At 51.7% G+C, this 22722-nt stretch overlaps 1 protein-coding gene and 1 long non-coding RNA gene across 2 annotated transcripts in view; one reads left to right on the top strand and one right to left on the bottom strand.

Annotated features, from left to right (window-relative positions):
* LOC134540809 (disintegrin and metalloproteinase domain-containing protein 12) overlaps positions 1–22722 on the bottom strand; it is a 658355-nt gene that overhangs the window by 56762 nt on the left and 578871 nt on the right. The window lies entirely within an intron of this gene.
* Positions 22626–22722, top strand: part of LOC134540810 (uncharacterized) — an 88264-nt gene continuing 88167 nt past the window's right edge. Inside the window, exon 1 of the long non-coding RNA XR_010076517.1 lies at positions 22626–22685. This is a non-coding gene — a long non-coding RNA (uncharacterized LOC134540810). The remainder of the gene's footprint in view (positions 22686–22722) is intronic.

Consider the following 22722-nt stretch of genomic DNA (forward strand, 5'->3'; position numbering starts at 1 on the left):
CGCGCGCGAATCCGACCGAAAGGCGGAATCAGGACATTAAAACTCAGCTGCGCATCCGGTTGGACGAGGACCACACCAAGTGGGACCTGCACCTGCCGACGCTGCTGTTTTGCCTGCGCCGTCGGACGAACGCGGTCACGGGCCATTCCCCCGCTGAACTGGTGCAGGGCCGGAACCTCGCCCTGCCCGGGGAAGCGCGCGCAACCCCCGACTTGCACAACATGACCACGGACGATCTGCGCGAAGACGCCCGACGTCGCCAAGTTGACTACCTGACTAGACGTACGCCGCAGACGCACCAGCCCCCAGCACGACTAGAGCCTGGCCAGCAGGTGTTTGTTAAGTGTCATCACCTGTCGGCTGGCGAGCGGGGCTTTTGCGCCAGTCTGGCTCCTAAGTGGGCGGGGCCACAGGAGATCGTAGACAGACTGGGCACCACCTCGTACCTCGTGCGTCGCGCCGACGGACGGACAACTAAGGTGCACAGGGACGACATTCGACTGATAGGCGACCCGCACGACGAGTACGACCACGACGACAGCGGACCAGTGGACGGTGACGAGGCCGAGGATGACGTCACCGAAGGTGTACTGGCCGACCTCGGCGCCCCTGTGGTGGTACCGCCGGAGCCGGACCTGGGACGTCGACGGGGACACGCCCACCCCAGGTCACTGCGGGGGGTTGGCAGGGACGTTGACAGGGACGACGACACACGGGACGGGACCGATGACAACGTCGCAGTAGGAGTCCTGGTCGACCTCGATGACCCCGTGGTGACGCCACCGGAACCGGATCAGGGACGTCGACGGGGACACGCCTACCCCGGGTCACGGCGAGTGGCAGGCGAGAACGCTGACGGGGACGGTGACACACGGGACAGGACCGATGACAACGTCGCAGTAGGAGTCCTGGTCGACCTCGGTGACCCCGTGGTGACGCCACCGGAGCCGGATCAGGGACGTCGACGAGGACACGCCCACCCCAAGTCACTGCGGGGGGTTGGCAGGAACGTTGACAGGGACGACGACACACGGGACGGGACCGATGACAACGTCGCAGTAGGAGTCCTGGTCGACCTCGATGACCCCGTGGTGACGCCACCGGAACCGGATCAGGGACGTCGACGGGGACACGCCTACCCCGGGTCACGGCGAGTGGCAGGCGAGAACGCTGACGGGGACGGTGACACACGGGACAGGACCGATGACAACGTCGCAGTAGGAGTCCTGGTCGACCTCGGTGACCCCGTGGTGACGCCACCGGAGCCGGATCAGGGACGTCGACGAGGACACGCCCACCCCAAGTCACTGCGGGGGGTTGGCAGGAACGTTGACAGGGACGACGACACCTGGGGCACGACACATGGACGGGCCCCCACGACGACACCGACTCAGCCTCCTACGGGGGGACAGCAAAAGGGGAACGGTGGTTGGCAACTGGCAAGAGGGGGCGGGGAACGGACGCCCGTCAGAAGGGGCGGAAGGGGTCCGCGTGGCGCAAGCATGGCAGAGCTGGAGCGCTTTGTGGACCGGGTGCTCCCGCCTGATGACGTCAGCGCCTACGCCAACGACACTGATGGACCGCTCATCGAGGACGTAACACATGACAACACTGCTCAGGGCGACCTGGTCGACCTGAGTGAACCAGTGGTGACGTTGCCGGAGCCTACCCAGAGACGTGGACGGAGGTACGTCCACTCCTGGGAACGGCGGGTGACGGGGACGGACGTGAGCAAGGACGTGACAGACGGGGTAACGGTCCGGCTCCTCAGTGGGGAGGGCGATGTCGACAGGGCCCAGCAGGTGGTCCTGGACTTGCCTTCCGGGGAGCCGAGGATGACCGCTCACGCGGGGAGGGGACCGGCGTTGCGCCGGTCCACGCGTGAGAAGACGGCCCCCCACTACCTCCGGGACTACGAGTGGGGGAGTCAGCGCAAACCCCGCGACGTAAGACAAACGACCGACGGGGGGTTACGCTGCAGCGTGATGCAGCTCCTGCCCCAGTTTGCCCGACCCGGACGGAATGACGTGACGAGCTCCGACGACCAGACAAGTGGCCGGACGCGGACGCAGCTGCCGGTCTAGGTCGGCGTCGGGGGCCAGGACGGCCTCGGGAGAGGGGGGGCATATGACGACAGTCGTCGTACCCTCCCAGATACAGAGGCCGTACCTGGCCACCGACGCGGGCCTGAGGGGGCCTATTTTCCCCCCCAGTGAACCCCAGTGTGTGCGACGGCCAGGGACGCACCCGCGTGCGCCCTAGCATGCCAACGAGTGTTTTTTCTATGTGACTTTATCTTTTATTTCAGTGTGTATATATTTGTAAACGATTAAGGGATTTGAATGTGTGTAATTAACTTATTTTATTTATTATTCATTGTGCAAGTTCGCTGTGTAATTAATGTCTCGTGTATGTCTTTGTAAATAATTCAATAACTTTTTCTGAAGTGTTTCGCCGTAGTATGTAATTGCAGCCTGGCGCGCCGCGGGACGGAGCTCTCTCCCACGCCGGCCGATTTTCCCCTCCCTCCCCGCCACCCGCGGGCGCCGGCCCGCGGGCGAGCGGGGAGAGGCAGTCGCGTCCTGGTCTCGAGCGGAGACAGACGTGTTCGTTGCTCCGCGAGCCGCGCACGTTGCGCTCGGGATTGAACGTTCGCTCAGTCCGCAGTCGGTCACGGCAGCTGAGCTGCCACCGCGAATCAGCTTAGCATTGTTAACTTACGAGTCATCGGGAGACGTGTCTAGCGGGCAGTTTCTACAACGCGAACGTGGTGCTACGAGTCTCTGAACTTTTCGCCGTCCACGGAACATTACGTAACGGGCCGCGTATGTACAGCGTTCCGTCTTCGGGCCCTTTCTCACTGGGTCAGCCTAGCATTAATAAACTTTACGATTCGCGCCGAAACGTATTTGAGAACCGCCCCGTCATCAGGGAGTCCGTGTCGCCGTGGTAGGGCACTTGTTCCGCGACGGTTCCGCCAGGCTGCGGCAGGACTTTATAAGCGTTAATAAAAGACGGCTCGTGAAATTCGTTAATGCCGTGTTCTGCTTGCGACAACCTACCAACATTCCTCGCAATCACTTCACTCTCCCTCCAGGTCCCGCCTTTCCCGGTCCCGGCCACGTTGGCCTGGACCCACACCTCTCCGACGAGGGCAGTACGGGCATAACAGGACATTTATTTCAACGGGAAAACGGGGACCTGAAGCCGAGGGACGTCAATAAAGTATAAAATAGTACAGCAAAAAAAGGTTGCAAGCAAACTATTGAAGAAACTTACGGAAAATAACTTAATAAAATAATTGGTTTGCTATTGAACCTGTATAATAAGCCTAAAATATTTTTTTGAAAAATTTACTACAGGTGTTTTATGTTCACGTAAATAAAGGTGACTTAACATGTCACATTACTTTTTTAACACTTAATATTGTAAATACAAATGAATAAAAAAACAATGGGAATGTGAACGAATATTTCAAGACTGAGTGATAGTTATGATGACTGTTACTGAAACCATGTCCTGATAAACTGTTATTTCTTTGTTTGCAACATTTTAATGTTCTTGTTGACACAATCAAATATTATGATATATTATGTTTTTATTAACTGCTAAGTATACAAATTAACAAATACAAATAAAAAATCACAGACTTGTAAATCTTACATGAATCTTGAGTAAATTAATTTTTTAATTGAATTACACTGTTTAGTTAAGTTGTAACTACGTAAATTGAAAAAACCTCCATTACCTTAAAATTTACTTTGGATGTGAATATTTTTATAGAGTATATATTATTATTTTACTACTATATAAAATGTTAAATGTACTTTGAGAAGAAGCACAAGATGCAGAGAAATGATGTAAAAAGCATTCCAATTAGCTTACGAAATTAAAATTATTAAGAACTACCTATATTACCAATTGGAACAGAGACTAAAATAGATTTATATAACATAACACTAAGAATTTATATAAAAAAAATCTATTATATTGACGTCCCTCGGCTTCAGGTCCCCGTTTTCCCGTTGAAATAAATGTCCTGTTATGCCCGTACTGCCCTCGTCGGAGAGGTGTGGGTCCAGGCCAACGTGGCCGGGACCGGGAAAGGCGGGACCTGGAGGGAGAGTGAAGTGATTGCGAGGAATGTTGGTAGGTTGTCGCAAGCAGAACACGGCATTAACGAATTTCACGAGCCGTCTTTTATTAACGCTTATAAAGTCCTGCCGCAGCCTGGCGGAACCGTCGCGGAACAAGTGCCCTACCACGGCGACACGGACTCCCTGATGACGGGGCGGTTCTCAAATACGTTTCGGCGTGAATCGTAAAGTTTATTAATGCTAGGCTGACCCAGTGAGAAAGGGCCCGAAGACGGAACGCTGTACATACGCGGCCCGTTACGTAATGTTCCGTGGACGGCGAAAAGTTCAGAGACTCGTAGCACCACGTTCGCGTTGTAGAAACTGCCCGCTAGACACGTCTCCCGATGACTCGTAAGTTAACAATGCTAAGCTGATCCGCGGTGGCAGCTCAGCTGCCGTGACCGACTGCGGACTGAGCGAACGTTCAATCCCGAGCGCAGCGTGCGCGGCTCGCGGAGCAACGAACACGTCTGTCCCCGCTCGAGACCAGGACGCGACTGCCTCTCCCCGCTCGCCCGCGGGCCGGCGCCCGCGGGTGGCGGGGAGGGAGGGGAAAATCGGCCGGCGTGGGAGAGAGCTCCGTCCCGCGGCGCGCCAGGCTGCAATTACATACTACGGCGAAACACTTCAGAAAAAGTTATTGAATTATTTACAAAGACATACACGAGACATTAATTACACAGCGAACTTGCACAATGAATAATAAATAAAATAAGTTAATTACACACATTCAAATCCCTTAATCGTTTACAAATATATACACACTGAAATAAAAGATAAAGTCACATAGAAAAAACACTCGTTGGCATGCTAGGGCGCACGCGGGTGCGTCCCTGGCCGTCGCACACACTGGGGTTCACTGGGGGGGAAAATAGGCCCCCTCAGGCCCGCGTCGGTGGCCAGGTACGGCCTCTGTATCTGGGAGGGTACGACGACTGTCGTCATATGCCCCCCCTCTCCCGAGGCCGTCCTGGCCCCCGACGCCGACCTAGACCGGCAGCCGCGTCCGCGTCCGGCCACTTGTCTGGTCGTCGGAGCTCGTCACGTCATTCCGTCCGGGTCGGGCAAACTGGGGCAGGAGCTGCATCACGCTGCAGCGTAACCCCCCGTCGGTCGTTTGTCTTACGTCGCGGGGTTTGCGCTGACTCCCCCACTCGTAGTCCCGGAGGTAGTGGGGGGCCGTCCTCTCACGCGTGGACCGGCGCAACGCCGGTCCCCTCCCCGCGTGAGCGGTCATCCTCGGCTCCCCGGAAGGCAAGTCCAGGACCACCTGCTGGGCCCTGTCGACATCGCCCTCCCCACTGAGGAGCCGGACCGTTACCCCGTCTGTCACGTCCTTGCTCACGTCCGTCCCCGTCACCCGCCGTTCCCAGGAGTGGACGTACCTCCGTCCACGTCTCTGGGTAGGCTCCGGCAACGTCACCACTGGTTCACTCAGGTCGACCAGGTCGCCCTGAGCAGTGTTGTCATGTGTTACGTCCTCGATGAGCGGTCCATCAGTGTCGTTGGCGTAGGCGCTGACGTCATCAGGCGGGAGCACCCGGTCCACAAAGCGCTCCAGCTCTGCCATGCTTGCGCCACGCGGACCCCTTCCGCCCCTTCTGACGGGCGTCCGTTCCCCGCCCCCTCTTGCCAGTTGCCAACCACCGTTCCCCTTTTGCTGTCCCCCCGTAGGAGGCTGAGTCGGTGTCGTCGTGGGGGCCCGTCCATGTGTCGTGCCCCAGGTGTCGTCGTCCCTGTCAACGTTCCTGCCAACCCCCCGCAGTGACTTGGGGTGGGCGTGTCCTCGTCGACGTCCCTGATCCGGCTCCGGTGGCGTCACCACGGGGTCACCGAGGTCGACCAGGACTCCTACTGCGACGTTGTCATCGGTCCTGTCCCGTGTGTCACCGTCCCCGTCAGCGTTCTCGCCTGCCACTCGCCGTGACCCGGGGTAGGCGTGTCCCCGTCGACGTCCCTGATCCGGTTCCGGTGGCGTCACCACGGGGTCATCGAGGTCGACCAGGACTCCTACTGCGACGTTGTCATCGGTCCCGTCCCGTGTGTCGTCGTCCCTGTCAACGTTCCTGCCAACCCCCCGCAGTGACTTGGGGTGGGCGTGTCCTCGTCGACGTCCCTGATCCGGCTCCGGTGGCGTCACCACGGGGTCACCGAGGTCGACCAGGACTCCTACTGCGACGTTGTCATCGGTCCTGTCCCGTGTGTCACCGTCCCCGTCAGCGTTCTCGCCTGCCACTCGCCGTGACCCGGGGTAGGCGTGTCCCCGTCGACGTCCCTGATCCGGTTCCGGTGGCGTCACCACGGGGTCATCGAGGTCGACCAGGACTCCTACTGCGACGTTGTCATCGGTCCCGTCCCGTGTGTCGTCGTCCCTGTCAACGTCCCTGCCAACCCCCCGCAGTGACCTGGGGTGGGCGTGTCCCCGTCGACGTCCCAGGTCCGGCTCCGGCGGTACCACCACAGGGGCGCCGAGGTCGGCCAGTACACCTTCGGTGACGTCATCCTCGGCCTCGTCACCGTCCACTGGTCCGCTGTCGTCGTGGTCGTACTCGTCGTGCGGGTCGCCTATCAGTCGAATGTCGTCCCTGTGCACCTTAGTTGTCCGTCCGTCGGCGCGACGCACGAGGTACGAGGTGGTGCCCAGTCTGTCTACGATCTCCTGTGGCCCCGCCCACTTAGGAGCCAGACTGGCGCAAAAGCCCCGCTCGCCAGCCGACAGGTGATGACACTTAACAAACACCTGCTGGCCAGGCTCTAGTCGTGCTGGGGGCTGGTGCGTCTGCGGCGTACGTCTAGTCAGGTAGTCAGCTTGGCGACGTCGGGCGTCTTCGCGCAGATCGTCCGTGGTCATGTTGTGCAAGTCGGGGGTTGCGCGCGCTTCCCCGGGCAGGGCGAGGTTCCGGCCCTGCACCAGTTCAGCGGGGGAATGGCCCGTGACCGCGTTCGTCCGACGGCGCAGGCAAAACAGCAGCGTCGGCAGGTGCAGGTCCCACTTGGTGTGGTCCTCGTCCAACCGGATGCGCAGCTGAGTTTTAATGTCCTGATTCCGCCTTTCGGTCGGATTCGCGCGCGGATGGTAGGTGGGCGTCGTGTGATGCTCCACCCCCCAACCCGCGCAGGACACTCGCCAGCTTCTCCCCGTGAACTGCACCCCGTTGTCCGTCAGCAGGACCGCGGGGTACCCGTATCGCGGGAAGAACTCGCGCTCGAGCAGGGCAATCACGGTGCCGGCCTTCACGTTTGGTACTGCGAACGCCTCCGCCCAGCGGGTGAAGACATCCGTGACCACAACAATGAATCGCCGACCACGGGACGTGCGAGGATACGGCCCCATAATATCCACCGCCACAGTGTGGAAGGGATTCCGGGGCCGTCGTGGGACCTGCTGCTCCTTGCCGTCGGGTCGCCTGGACTTCCGCTCCTGGCAACGCAGGCAGGCCCGCACGTAGCGTCTTACTTCTGCCGCGTCGCCAGGCCAGCGGAACGTCCGTCTGACCTCACGCAGCGTCTGCTCCGCGCCCGGGTGTCCCGCCAGGGGGTGGTCATGCAGGTAGCTCAGGACCCAGCGCCTGGCCTCGGGCGGCACGTGGGTCCGCCACCCGCTCGACCTGTGAGCCCCCCTGGTCTGGAGCGCCCCGTTCAGGCTCCGGCAGCCCGGTATCACCCCCTCCCCACACTCTGTCAGTCGGGTCCGGGTGTCGGGGTCCCGGAGTTGCGCCGCGTGGACCCACGCCAGCAGGTCAGTCATAGTCTCGGGTCGCGCGTCAGGTGCAGGAGCAGTGGGGCTTGTCAGCGCGTACAACGCGCACGGTCGCGGCACCGAGTCCTCTACCCCGCGCTCACGCTCAGGGAGGAGCACTTCCTCCCAGCCCTGGTCGTCGTGGAACTCATTCTCAGGGTCCGGATTCCGGGACAACTCGTCGGCCAACTGATTTTCACGTCCAGGAATGTGCTCGACCGTGAACGAGAATTCCTGGATCAGCATGGCCCACCGAGTGAACTTAGACTTCCGGCCCTGAGCGGAGTCCAACCAGCGGAGGCATTGGCTGTCGGTTCTCAGCGTGAATGAGCGGCCCTCGACGTGGTGACGGTACCTCTGTAGGGCCCAGACCACCGCAAGGCACTCTTGCTCATTCACGTGATACTTCCGCTCAGCCTGCCCAAACTTGGCGCTGGCGTACTCGATCACGCGCCTCTCGCCCCGGTCATCCATCTGGTACAACACCGCCCCCATCCCCTCCTGACTCGCATCCGTCTGGATGAAGATGGGGCGGCTGGGCACCAGGCGTGAGAGCGTGTGACAGTTCCTGAACCGGCGCTTCACCTGTCGCAAGGCCTCGTCCGCGGCGGGGGTCCACCGGAACTTAGTCTTCGGCGACAGTAGGTCCGTCATCGGGGCCGTCACCGTGGCGAAGTCGGGGACGAAGGACCGCAGCCAGTTGAGCAGCCCCAGCAGCTTCTGGAGCTGCTTCCTGGTCTTCGGTGCCCCCTTTCCCTCTATTAGCTCCAACTGCTCAGGTCGGGGGCGGCACCCCTCCGCCGTCACTATGTGTCCTAGGAACTCTATTTCCGTGGCCCCAATGTGGCATTTCTTTGGGGCGCACGTCAGTCCGTGTCTGGCCATACGTTCTAGCACCAATGCCAGATGGTGCGCGTGTTCCTCCCACGTCCTGGACCAGATGATAACGTCGTCCAGATAGGCACTGGCGAACTCACCAATGTACCCATCCAGAACACGTACCATCAGGGCCTGGAACGTGGCAGGGGCGTCCATGAGACCAAACGGCATGGCGCAGAACTGGTAACGTCGACCGTCTGGTGCCGTAAATGCCGTCTTAGGGCGGTCCTCCAGACATACCGGCACCTGCCAGTAGCCTGATTTTAAGTCTAGTGTCGTGAAAATAGTGGCGTCCCCCAGTCCTGCCAGTGCGTCTGTGATATTGATCTGCGGGGGCGGGGCGGGAATGGTCAGTTTGTTTATCGCCTTGAAGTTTACGCAAAAGCGTAGACTTCCGTCTTTCTTGGTGGCCAGCACCACCCGTGAGTTATACGGGGAGGTGCTGGGTTCCACTACCCCGTCACGTAACATCTCGTCAATTTGAGTCTGTATGGCCTCCCGTTCCCGGATGCCAAATCCGTATACCTTCTCAAAGGGAGGGCGGTGCGGTACCATCGGTATCCGGTGCTCCGTCACGTTTGTCCGTCGTAGCCGGTCCGCGGCCGCAAATACCTGTGCCTGAGAGGTGAGGACATGGTTGATGACATCGACGTACTCCTCTGGAACACCGTGCTGAAGGTCTTCTAGGCGAATGACTGACTGAGGGGGACTGGGGGGAACCTGGTGCACGCCGTACACCGTCCAGCGCCCCTGGGTGCCGAAGTGCATCCGGCCAGCTCGTACTTCCACGGTGGCGTCGACCTCGTGCAGCCATGGGACCCCCAGAATCAGCCCCTCGCGGAGCTCGGGGACCACCCAGGCCTCGACGTGGCTAACGTGACCAACGATGCTCATTGTTACCTGAGTGATGCCCCCTGCTGCAACGACGGCATCCCTGGTGGCCAGCTGCACCAGCTCCCTCCGCGGTGTCACTGCCTCCGCTCCCACCAGGTGGGCCGCGATGTAGGTTCGGCTGGCGGCGGTGTCCACCAGGGCCAGCATCTCCCGCCCGTTAGCGCGGACAGGAATTCGCAGCAGCTCCGGCTCCTCGGGGCCGACCTGCCCCAGCTGTGCAGTCGTCTGTCCCCCACCGCCCCCGGCCACCTGGCCGTCCGGGCGTGGGGAACTCGCGGCGAGGTCCGCGGCTCGCTCCGGCGCCGACGTGTTGACGTTCCGGTGGTCCACCTCGTCGACGACAGGTCGACGAGGCGGCTGGTCCGGCCCTGGTATAACCGGCCTCAGGGCCGCGGCGGTGGCGCCGGCAGTCAGCTGTCCCTGCCCGGAGATGGCCGGCGGGACGCCTGCGCTGATGCTCTGATTGTCCACCCCGTCGACGGCGTGTCGACGAGGCGGCTGGTCCGGCCCTGGTATAACCGGCCTCAGGGCCGCGGTGGTGGCGCCGGCAGTCAGCTGTCCCTGCACGGAGATGGCCGGCGGGATGCCTGCGCTGACGCTCTGGTTGTCCACCCCGTCGACGGCGTGTCGACGAGGCGGCTGGTCCGGCCCTGGTATACCCGGCCTCAGGGCCGCGGTGGTGGCGCCGGCAGTCAGCTGTCCCTGCCCGGAGATGGCCGGCGGGACGCCTGCGCTGATGCTCTGATTGTCCACCCCGTCGACGGCGTGTCGACGAGGCGGCTGGTCCGGCCCTGGTATAACCGGCCTCAGGGCCGCGGTGGTGGCGCCGGCAGTCAGCTGTCCCTGCACGGAGATGGCCGGCGGGATGCCTGCGCTGACGCTCTGGTTGTCCACCCCGTCGACGGCGTGTCGACGAGGCGGCTGGTCCGGCCCTGGTATATCCGGCCTCAGGGCCGCGGTGGTGGCGCCGGCAGTCAGCTGTCCCCGCAGTTGCCTCGGCATGGGGACAGCTGATGAGGAGTAGTCCCGTTGTCCCCTGCTTCCCGGCGGCATACAGGACGTTAGTGCGGTAGGCGCCGGTGGTGGTCGACGTGTTCTGTCAGTTACTGGGACTGCCGGTGGCTGGCGGGCCGGGGAGCGGCACCCAGTTGTCCCTCCGCCCCCGGTCCTGCGTTTCCCGCCTGCGACGTGTTGCCTTCGCGCGCCTCCTCCCACGCGGCTCTGGTGGGGCAGAGGCGATGCCAATGGTACGCGTCCGGGCAAAAACGGCATCGCGGCGGACGTTCGTCCCTCTCTCTCGTATCTGTCCGCTCGTGACGTCCTCCTCCTGTCGCAGCTGGTTCCGGGCGTTCCCTGGTGCCACCGCGGTCTGTTGTCCTGCGCGGTCCCGCGCCGCCGGCGTAGCTCACCACGGTCAAGTCACTGTCCGTGACCTCTGTGACGGTGACCCCTCGCGGCCCCGAGCGAGCACGGGGAGCTCTCGCGCCCCTGAGTGCCGTCCTCCACTGCGACATGTCACGTTCGATCACGCGGGCGAGGGCCACGAACTCCTCCGTGTCACGACCAGCAGCCGTCCTCATGAAGGGGCGAAACTCTGGCAGCAATTGTTCGACAATGGTTGGCAACGCCGCACTCACGTCCCCACTTGTCCCCAATCGGCGGAACATGCGTAACTTCTCGTAAATGAACTGCTCTGCACTCTCGTCCTCCTCCTGGTTTCGGCAATAAAATGTCCGCAAACACATTGCCCGCGCCTGATCGTTATCAAACCTAGTTTTGACTTGGCGCACAAAATGTCCCCACTCGGTATCAAAACTCCCGGCCATTGACCACCAGTTCCTTGCCTCGCCGCGGAGCTGTCCCGCCACTCGCGGCGTCCACTCCGCCCGTCGCACTTCGTACAGTTTTAGGAGGTGTTCACACTCCCGCAAAAACTCCCGCGGGTCCTCGTTGTCTCTCCCCGCAAACTCTGGCAACTCAAACTGCGTGCTCACGTACCGCACTACCGGCCCATCTGCGTCCGCGTGCCTGTCCCCCTGTTCCCGTTTACTGTCCTCAACTGTGCTGTCCGTGCTGTTTGCGCCCTCGGCCGCGCCGCCGGATCCGCAAACCTCGTTTTTTACGTCCATTTTCGCGGAGTCTCCCTCCTCACACAAGTCCGTTTCGAAACTGATTAGATCGTATCTTTCTTGTCCCGCCTGTTTCCACGCCATCCTGTCCTCCTGTGCTACTGATCCGCGGATCGTGAACACAATCTCCCCCAGTAATACAATACGATCCTCCCCAGCGCGTTATCTTCAGTCCGGGATACCGCTGCACCGCCGTCTTGTATTTCTGTCCCCCACGACGCGCTATCTCTCGCCGAAACGTCTCGTGTTCGCGCCGTTCCCGCGCTGCGTTATCTCCCGCCGGCGCGCCGGCGCGACGTCTCGAATTCGAGCCGCTCCCACGCCGCGCAGCCGCACCTGCTTCCGTTCTGTCCTGCACCTGCGCGCTTGCGTGCGCTTGCGTGCGCTTGCGTGCGCTTGCGTATGCTTACGGCCACACTAGTTGGGCGCCAAATGACGTCCCTCGGCTTCAGGTCCCCGTTTTCCCGTTGAAATAAATGTCCTGTTATGCCCGTACTGCCCTCGTCGGAGAGGTGTGGGTCCAGGCCAACGTGGCCGGGACCGGGAAAGGCGGGACCTGGAGGGAGAGTGAAGTGATTGCGAGGAATGTTGGTAGGTTGTCGCAAGCAGAACACGGCATTAACGAATTTCACGAGCCGTCTTTTATTAACGCTTATAAAGTCCTGCCGCAGCCTGGCGGAACCGTCGCGGAACAAGTGCCCTACCACGGCGACACGGACTCCCTGATGACGGGGCGGTTCTCAAATACGTTTCGGCGTGAATCGTAAAGTTTATTAATGCTAGGCTGACCCAGTGAGAAAGGGCCCGAAGACGGAACGCTGTACATACGCGGCCCGTTACGTAATGTTCCGTGGACGGCGAAAAGTTCAGAGACTCGTAGCACCACGTTCGCGTTGTAGAAACTGCCCGCTAGACACGTCTCCCGATGACTCGTAAGTTAACAATGCTAAGCTGATCCGCGGTGGCAGCTCAGCTGCCGTGACCGACTGCGGACTGAGCGAACGTTCAATCCCGAGCGCAACGTGCGCGGCTCGCGGAGCAACGAACACGTCTGTCCCCGCTCGAGACCAGGACGCGACTGCCTCTCCCCGCTCGCCCGCGGGCCGGCGCCCGCGGGTGGCGGGGAGGGAGGGGAAAATCGGCCGGCGTGGGAGAGAGCTCCGTCCCGCGGCGCGCCAGGCTGCAATTACATACTACGGCGAAACACTTCAGAAAAAGTTATTGAATTATTTACAAAGACATACACGAGACATTAATTACACAGCGAACTTGCACAATGAATAATAAATAAAATAAGTTAATTACACACATTCAAATCCCTTAATCGTTTACAAATATATACACACTGAAATAAAAGATAAAGTCACATAGAAAAAACACTCGTTGGCATGCTAGGGCGCACGCGGGTGCGTCCCTGGCCGTCGCACACACTGGGGTTCACTGGGGGGGAAAATAGGCCCCCTCAGGCCCGCGTCGGTGGCCAGGTACGGCCTCTGTATCTGGGAGGGTACGACGACTGTCGTCATAATATGTAAAAACAAGTAATGTAAGTTAAGGTTCCAGATATAAAATCTATGAGACAAAATGTTTTTTAAATCTTAAGTACTATTTAGCAAGTTGCCTTAAAGTCTGGTCTTACAAGTCATGTTGTATAATTTTATGTCATTAATTAAATTTGAAGGCTTGTTCATGTAAATTAGTTAGATAATGCATTTTATGTATCATTTCAAATGTTTTCACCTGATATTTAAAAGGTTATAATCAGGTTCATAATCACGATCAATTGAGTGATATTTCATAGCTCACAGCATATATTTTGTAATAAATATCTGGTGCAAATTTGCAAACAATAAACATGCAAAAGAGCTGTAGTAATAAATTTGCAGGACTTCCCCCATAAATCAAAGTCATTTTATAAAAATGACAAAATAAACATGGTGTATAACCAAGCCTTAATCTTAATGTCATCTTTAGTAAAATGTTTTTGAATTCGCATACTAACAGCAATTACAAATATCTATTATAAATATACAAGATCACCAATACTATGCATAGCCAAAATAAAATTTTTAATATAGCTTTATGCTATTTACACTAACTGTAGTAACTCTAGGAACAATTAAAATAGTGTTTCAATGCTTGATGAAAAATTGGCTGTTGTGATATGTGATGTTGGCATCTATGAGAGTTGGTATCTATGAAAGGAAGTGGTAGAGCGGCAAGTGGATCGTGATGTAATGGTGGAGAGTGAATGTAACATAATGAGTAGAGCGATTTTGAATAAATATGTGATAGTCGTACAGTGTAATGAGTTGATGTCCATTTAAACAAGGTGAAAACACAACATGGCGCAGTCGGTAGTAAATCGCATAGTGTTCGCAACGTGACCTTAGTGGTGTTGTTTCGTTGTTGTGCCACGTGGAGATAGAGGTTATACAGGTTTCGGCGCGATGGAATCGTTTAAGCCACCGCCGGCGCTGCTTCTAGATGGAAATCTGTGTGAACACTTTCGGCGGTTCAAACAGAGCTTTGATATTTTTATGCTGGCGACTGGATATGAGTCCAAACCATCGGCAGTCAAGGCGGCGATGTGGTTAAACCTCATAGGAGACGAGGCTGTTGAGTTGTTCAACACATTCGATCTTCCAGCGGAAGACCGTAGGGATTTTGAAAAGGTGTTGCGAGCATTTGAACATTATTGTAACCCTGTAAAAAATATCGTAGTTGAGCGGTACAAGTTTAATTGCCGATCTCAGGAAGAGGGAGAGCCGTTTGACTCGTTTGTGAGAGATTTAAAAAAGCTGGTTCAAAGTTGTGACTTCAAGGACCAGACAGACAGTGTTGTGCGGGACAGAATAGTTTTGGGCATTCGGGACAAAGGGCTGCAGGAACGTTTGTTGCGTGAACCGGATCTCAGCTTGTCACGGGCAATGGAACAGTGTAGGGTGGCTGAGCTAGGCAAGAAACGTGCCGACGCTATACAAACCAAAGCTGTCAATCCTGTTAATCGGCGTGAGGATTCGTCGGATGATGAAATTCACCCGAGAGGAGGCACAGTTGAAACTGTGTGGCGAAATAGAAGAAAGCAGAAATCAACTGAACAGCAGCAGGTACCATACAAAGGGGGGGCTGAACAGAAGCATGTGCAACAAGGAAGTCCTAAGTGCCGAAGGTGCGGGAGGGTACATAGGAAGAATGAGTGCCCTGCCTTTGGAAAAAAATGTTACAAGTGCATGAAGTTCAATCATTTTGCAACCGTGTGCACCAACCAAGTTGAAGAGGTTAGGTTAACGGGAGGTGAGATGGAAGAGTTCTTTGTCAGCACATTAGAAGTGGCAGAAGCAACGACCGGGGTGGAGGATGCCAAGCCAGGCCGAAAGGAGTGGATCCAAGAAATGTGGGTTGAAGGTAAGACTGTATATTTCAAGCTTGATACGGGCTCAGAGGTAAATATCATATCACAGAGTATTGTGAAGCAGCTGGCTCGCCCAACCCAGTTGAAATGGTCACACATAACACTCGAAGGGTTCGGCGGCAAAAAAGTGAAACCAGTGGGTGTCATTAAGCTAATGTGTGGAGTAAATACAGCAGATGGTGCTCAGGAGTGCCTGGAGTTTGTTGTTGTTGAAGATGGTGGCTGCAGAATGCCCATTCTTGGACTGCCAGGATGCGTGTGTTTGAAGTTAGTTTCTCGCAGTTTTGTCCACACCTTACACAGTAGCGTTTTATCGGAAGATAAGTTCCTCTCAGAATTTGCAGATGTATTTCAGGGAGTCGGGTGTATTCCGAACAAGTGCACATTGGTAGTAGATAAATCTGTTCAGCCAGTTGCTAAACCACCTCGAAGAGTGCCCTTTGCCTTAAGAGATAGATTAAAAATCAAGTTGGACGAGCTTGTTAAGCGAGGAATTATTGCCAAGGTTGATCAGCCAACTGGATGGGTTAGCAACCTAACTGTTGTTGAAAAGGGCGACAAAAGTCTCAGACTCTGTCTAGATCCAGTAGATCTGAATAAGGCAATTTGCAGGGAGTATCACATGATACCAACATTAGAGGAGTTGAGCTGCCAGCTGAACAATAAGTCCATTTTCACAGTGTTGGACCTGAAAGATGGGTTTTACCAGGTGGAACTAGATGAGGAATCAAGTATGTACTGCACTTTCAGCACACCATTTGGATGTTATAAATTTCTCAGGCTCCCATTTGGGTTATCGAGTGCACCTGAAATTTTTCAACGAATAAACATGCAAAACTTTGGTGATATTCCAGGGGTACTAGTATACTTTGATGACCTCTTGATTGCTGCTGCAAATGAAGTTGAGCACGATCAAATATTGTTACAGGTAGCACAGAGAGCGAGAGCGCTAAATGTGAAGTTCAATGTACGCAAGATTCAGTTCAAAAAGAAGGAGGCAAGGTATTTTGGGCATGTGTTCTCCTCAAATGGTATGCAGCCAGATCCCGACCAGGTGCGAGCTATTCTAGCACTACAAACACCCACCAACAAAGTTGAGCTGCAAAGAGTGTTGGGTTTCATCAGCTACTTAAGGAAGTTTTTACCTAACTTAGCTAGCATCATAGCTCCACTGAGGGAACTCCTGAAGAACGATACTGAGTGGCAGTGGTTACCAGTGCACACTGATGTGTTGCAGCAAGTCAAGGAGTTGGTCAGCAAGGCACCAGTACTCGGCTTGTATGACCCCAACAAAAAACTGTCCATTCAGTGTGATGCCTCAAAAGATGGACTGGGATGTTGTTTAATGTGTGATGATCAGCCGATCAGCTATGCTTCCCGAAGTTTGTCCTCAGCAGAAAAGAATTATGCACAAGTCGAGAAGGAAATGCTCAGTATTGTGTTTGCAGCGAGAAAGTTTCATCACTACATATATGGAAGGCATGTCATAGTACACACAGACCACAAACCATTAGTTCCAGTGTTTAAGAAAAGTATAGCAGATGTGTATTCTGTTAGACTTCAACGGATGAAAATCAGGCTGCTACGGTACACGCTGTCGGTAGAGTATCTTCCAGGCAAACTCATGCATGTAGCAGACTTACTGTCAAGGGCGTATTTGCCAGAAGTGGAACATGCAGATGAAGATTTGTCTGCAGAAATGGTTCACCTTGTGAGTGTGAGTGATACAAGTCAGGTGTCGACTACTAGAAAGGATGAGTTCAGGCGGGAAACTGCTAAGGATACAGCACTGTGTGAGGTTATGAGGTACTGTCAAAATGGGTGGCCAGAACACAAACATCAAGTCAGCCAGCAAGCTCAAATGTACTTTGTCCAAAGGAATTGCTTGCATCTCGACAAGGGTCTAGTGTTCTTAAATGATCGCATTGTAGTGCCAGTGGCATTGAGGCAGCAGATGCTACTCTTACTCCATGAGGGCCACTTAGGCATAGAAAGAACCAAAGCACGAGCCAGGCAAGTACTGTATTGGCCAAAAATGGCAGAAGACATTGAGATATTGGTAAATAGGTGTTTCACATGCCAAAAATTCAGAAGCCAGAATAAAGCAGAACCACTCATATCTCACAACATTCCAGAATTACCGTTTGAGAAACTTGGTATTGATCTTTGTGACTATGGGGGCAACAGCTATATGGTTGTCATTGACTACTATTCCAAGTGGATTGAAATAGTACCAGTAGCAAATAAACAAGCCAATGAAGTCATAAGAGGACTGAAATCTGTGTTTGCTACTCATGGTGTGCCAAAGCTCATTATTTCAGACAATATGCCATTTAACTCCTATAAATACAGGCAGTTCGCAATGAGTTGGGACTTCGAAGTAGTGACAGCAAGTCCTCACTACCCAAAGTCGAATGGGCTTGCAGAACGAGCAGTGCAGATTGCTAAGAACATGTTGAGGAGGTGTTCGGATTCGTCTAGTGATCTACCTGTCATGTTACTAGAGTACAGAAACACTCCTCTGACTGCTGTAGGCCTGTCACCAGCACAGTTGCTAATGAGTCGCCGGGTAAGGACGAAACTACCAATGAGGCAGCAGTTACTACAACCGGAAGTGCAGGGAAAGGTAGCAGAAGAACTACGTAACAGGCAAGCGAAGATCAAACAGTGGTATGATCAACGGGCAAGAAAGGCAACCGAGTTCGAGCACCAAGATAGGGTCTTGTTAAATAGAAACAATCAGTGGGAACCAGCAGAAATTGTACACAAGTCTTCGACTCCGAGATCATACGTTGCCCGTGATCAGGATGGCCAGCACGTGCGGAGGAACTCCCATCACTTGAGACCATCCAGCCTTGCTCCTGAGTTGCATAGGAGAAGGTCCAGCCTGGACTCTGATGATGAGTTCCGGGGGTTCCCAGCAGAAGACGAGGCAGGAGGAGAGTCGCAGGGAGCAGGGTCAAGAGTGCGGCAGGGAGAGTGCCCACCAGCACTGATGAGTGGTAAGGAAAAGGTCAATGTGTCGAGACGTACAAAAAGTGGACGTGAGGTGAAAGTGCCAGCAAGATACAAAGACTAGTGAGTACCAAATAATATGATTCCCCAAACTGATGACGTTTTAACTTTTGCTCTGTTTCTGGATTGTAGTAATATGTCAAGAGTGTGGATGTATTTGCTATAAAAGGGAAGGTGTTGTGATATGTGATGTTGGCATCTATGAGAGTTGGTATCTATGAAAGGAAGTGGTAGAGCGGCAAGTGGATCGTGATGTAATGGTGGAGAGTGAATGTAACATAATGAGTAGAGCGATTTTGAATAAATATGTGATAGTCGTACAGTGTAATGAGTTGATGTCCATTTAAACAAGGTGAAAACACAACATTGGCAAATAATTTATTATAAATAAGTGACTATCCAACTGTAAACAAAAAACATTAATATTTTTTCTCCAAAAAATTATTTACATATTTGAATGATTGCAGAGGCAATGTTTCATAGTGGCACTAAACAAATTACACATAAACTGATACACTTTACCTGCATTAATAAGTATAGTTAGACCATACATAAGCATTTAGCTCATATTTCTTAAAACATTGTGCCTCAAATATCACACTGCTTAACTTAATTTATAAATTAAACACTGAAACACCAAACTACAAATTTTAAACAAAAGAAACTACTTAAAAAATGAAACTTAAATGAAATGAACCAAAACCTCATCTAAAAAAACATTACTCTTACCATTTAAAAATAAATAAATAAAATGCCATAGTGCAAGGTTATAGGACAGGTATTCAAAGCATTATAAAAAAATGTGGTGTTCAAAAAATGTGTAACTAGATACATCTAGACAACTAACTAGAATGTATAAATTATCAGAATTGCAAGTACACATTTTATAAAACAGACAAATTAAGAAAACAATTATTAATAACTACAAATGCAAATACACTAATTACAAAAAAATAACTTATCACCTTTAATACTATCAAAATCCTAATTGAAAATACTGGTACAATTGATAAATAAAAAAAACACTAAATAGAAAAACAATAAATGCTTAAAACCTTATTCCATATATATACATATATACTTAGTTATATAGTGCTTGCAATAGGAATAAAAATCTTTACACTTAATATTTTAAAAAAAGTTTTCAATATTTTTAAAAGAATTTAATTAATTAATGAAATTTAATTTACAAAAATATTTTAAATGGTATTATAATTAATTAAATACAAGCAGGCAACAATAAAGTTATGTTCATCATGTTAGTCGACTTGTCCAACTTAGGCAATCATGTTAATTAGATGTGTTAATTTGCTTTACTGTTGTGTCTTCCTGAAGTATTAATATAAAAGTGAAATAATATATTTATTATAATTCATACGAAGTTTTTTTGCGGCTTAAATATTGAAAATAATATTATAGAAAGTGCCATTACAAAATCAATTTAATGTGAATGAAAGTTTATTGTTTGTGGACCAACGCTCCTGACATTATGTGATGCCCACAAAATATATAATTATACTCGTATTAACATATAAAAAAGAATGTTTATGGATGAGTGTTTACCAAGAAGAAAGACGCCCGAAACATCAAGAGAGGCGTCGTCCATTCTCGCCACTCCGCGCGGCGGCTCGCGGAATTTCCAAGGCCGCTCAGCGATAGCTAAGAGCGCCGAGGTAGGACGACGAGCAGGAAGCCGGGTGGGGAGGGGGGGGGTTGCAGTGATGACCTTTGTAATCCGGCCAGACACGCGTGGCATGCCTTACGCAGACTTGCCAACCTTTACGATTTTTTCGTAAAATGTACGAAAATCACGTCCGTTTTACGATTGTATGAGGATGTCTGCATTTTTTACGAATTTTAAGTACGAGACGTTTATTAAAACATGTATTTTCCGTCTGCCTTAAAAGTTTTATTGTATGGTTTGTGAAAGCTGTTGCTGTGGAAACGAGTGCGGTAATTGAGTTATATTATTGGTCGAAGGCCAGCGAACCACGTAATTTGTTGTTCGATTGTATATCTTTCCTTATCGGCCGCCCGAGGTACATGGATGCGCTTACAACCAATCACGAACCAGTTTAAATAGCATTTTTAGTTTGGCAAGATGGTGTGCATAAATGTATGTTGTTATTCTTCAGTTAAAGTTGAGCCAATTTTGATTTTGTTTATTACAGGTTAGGAAACACATTTATTGCATGTTTTTAATAAAAACGTGTTATGTGCACAATTAACGGAAGTGGAATAAAGCGAAGAAGAAAATGCCCCCGAAACGTGATACGCATTATTCTCAGGCATTTGGTAATACATACACGTGATACATACACGTGTATTCTTAAATCAAGCAAGGGAACACAGTTCGCATTTTTTTCAGTGTGTAGATGCGACATCAAAATTGGGCACGGCGGAAGATATGACATCAATCTCCACGTGAACTGTTCATAACATCTCGCAAATGTTAAAAGTGTCGCAGTCAGTTCAAAGGTTAGTGGTGAGTTCGCTAAAAATAACAGCACAGACAATGCTGTAATACGTGCAGAATGTATGTTTACAAACTTTTTGGTTAAACATAATATTCCTTTAAATGTTTCGGATCACGCCGGCCCGTTATTCAGAAAAATGTTTTCAAATTCTGAAGTAGCAAAAAAATTTGGTTGCGCAAGAACAAAGTCGACGGCTATTGTGAAAGAAATGGCAACAGATGCTACTATAAAATTGTTTGTAATTTACAAACTGTGGCAATTTCAGTCGTGACTGACGGCAGCAATGACTCTGAATGCAAATTATATCCACTAGTAGTAACATTTTGTAATGCAAGTTTGAAAATGATAGTGTCAAGGTTGCTTTCATTACCAGTACTCCAGGGAGATTCTACTGGAAGTTAACTGATATCAGTGTATATTGTAACAAAGGTACACTCTGTTGATTTGTAGGGTACCACAAGGAACGAAGTTTTTTCTTTGATGTGATACTAAGCAAAAATGTTTCCATAATGGTAAATAATGCAATGTTAATGTATGTTAAAACGATTACATATTTTTGATTACTAGAAAAAATGTGATATCATGAAATTTTATTAATTTTTCAATTGCCGCGAGCAGTTTACGCGTGTTATATAATTTTTTATGTATTTTACTAATTGAGGGTTTCAAAAGTTGGCAAGTCTGCTTACGTCAGTAGACGGCACGTGACACGGCGCATGACGTCGCGGTCCTGTCTGCGTGTTTGTAACACTTGCTCCCTGGTCGATGCTGTTACAGAGTTTAGTGATAATACTATCCTGCAGAAACCTTCTTTAGTTTGTGAAAACAGGTTAGAACGAATCTCTAGAATTAAAAATTAGACAATCACGTTTTAATGACATTTTAGTGACTTTGATAATCCCACTGGAATAAGCAATTTTTTTTTCGGGATAAAAAGTAGCCTATTTGTTAATACAGCATGAATAAGTAACAAACATACAAACATTCGCAAACCCTAGGCAAGATTTCACGGCAACACCGTCTATTGAAATTAAGAACTAAACTGTTATTAGCGCCGTTAGTTCGCTGGTCGCCGCGAGCTCCACTAAGCGGACGGGTCTCACCAAGGAGGATAGGAAGTTGCTAGACCTTATTGTGTGTAGGACCGTGTGGCGGACATAGAGAAATGTCACATATTCACTGTGTGTGTATGACCTATGATTTCCTGTTATAAAAATGAACTCACCCCTTTTTCACTCCATTAGAGATGGAATTTCATTATAGTATATGGCGGATGTGTCAATGCAGGTTATGGGCTAGCTGTATTTAAAATATAATTAAAATCTGTTCAGCACTTCGGGCGTTATTGAGTAACAGACATACCTACGCGAAAACTTACACGTTTATTATATTAGTGTGATACTAGCCAATAACCCATGGCTTTGCTTACGCACTTTTAGGGCATTGGTGATACCTTTCTACCATTGTAAAGATAAAGTGAATAATTCTAAACATTTTTACTAATTAATGAGACAAAAAAAAATGTCAGGTGCATGATTTGATAATTAAAAAACCCGTTTAAGAATCATAATTTTCAAAGTGATTTATCGTAGGCCTATTTTTTTTTTATTTTGTATTGTAACCATGCGGCTATATTGGTGCTAATTACTTTTAGCTGTTAGATTTGCATAAGTTTATTCCTCCTTTTAATTATATTTGTAACGTAATTTTTTATACATTTGTTTTCTGAAATTCTATTTAAATTCATAATTTTATATTTTGGTTTTATTGTAGGTACGTTTAATTTTTTAAAAGTTGTAGTAATTTACGTTCGCGGGTTCGTTGTTTGACACAACTGCCGCTCGGGAGGCCGGAGCGCGACCGTCGAGGCAGGTGACGTCACGCGCGACAGTGCTGCCGTGGCTCGCCGCGCGGACAGAGAGAGAACCTGACTGCGGCACATGGCAGAGGGACGTGTGGGCTAGCATGGCGACTTCAACACCAGCCACGTGAAGCAAGGTAAGGAGGACGTCTGAGAAGCTTTGGCCAGTTACCA

This window comes from Bacillus rossius, chromosome 17 (assembly GCF_032445375.1).
Source record: "Bacillus rossius redtenbacheri isolate Brsri chromosome 17, Brsri_v3, whole genome shotgun sequence".
NCBI lineage: Eukaryota > Metazoa > Arthropoda > Insecta > Phasmatodea > Bacillidae > Bacillus > Bacillus rossius.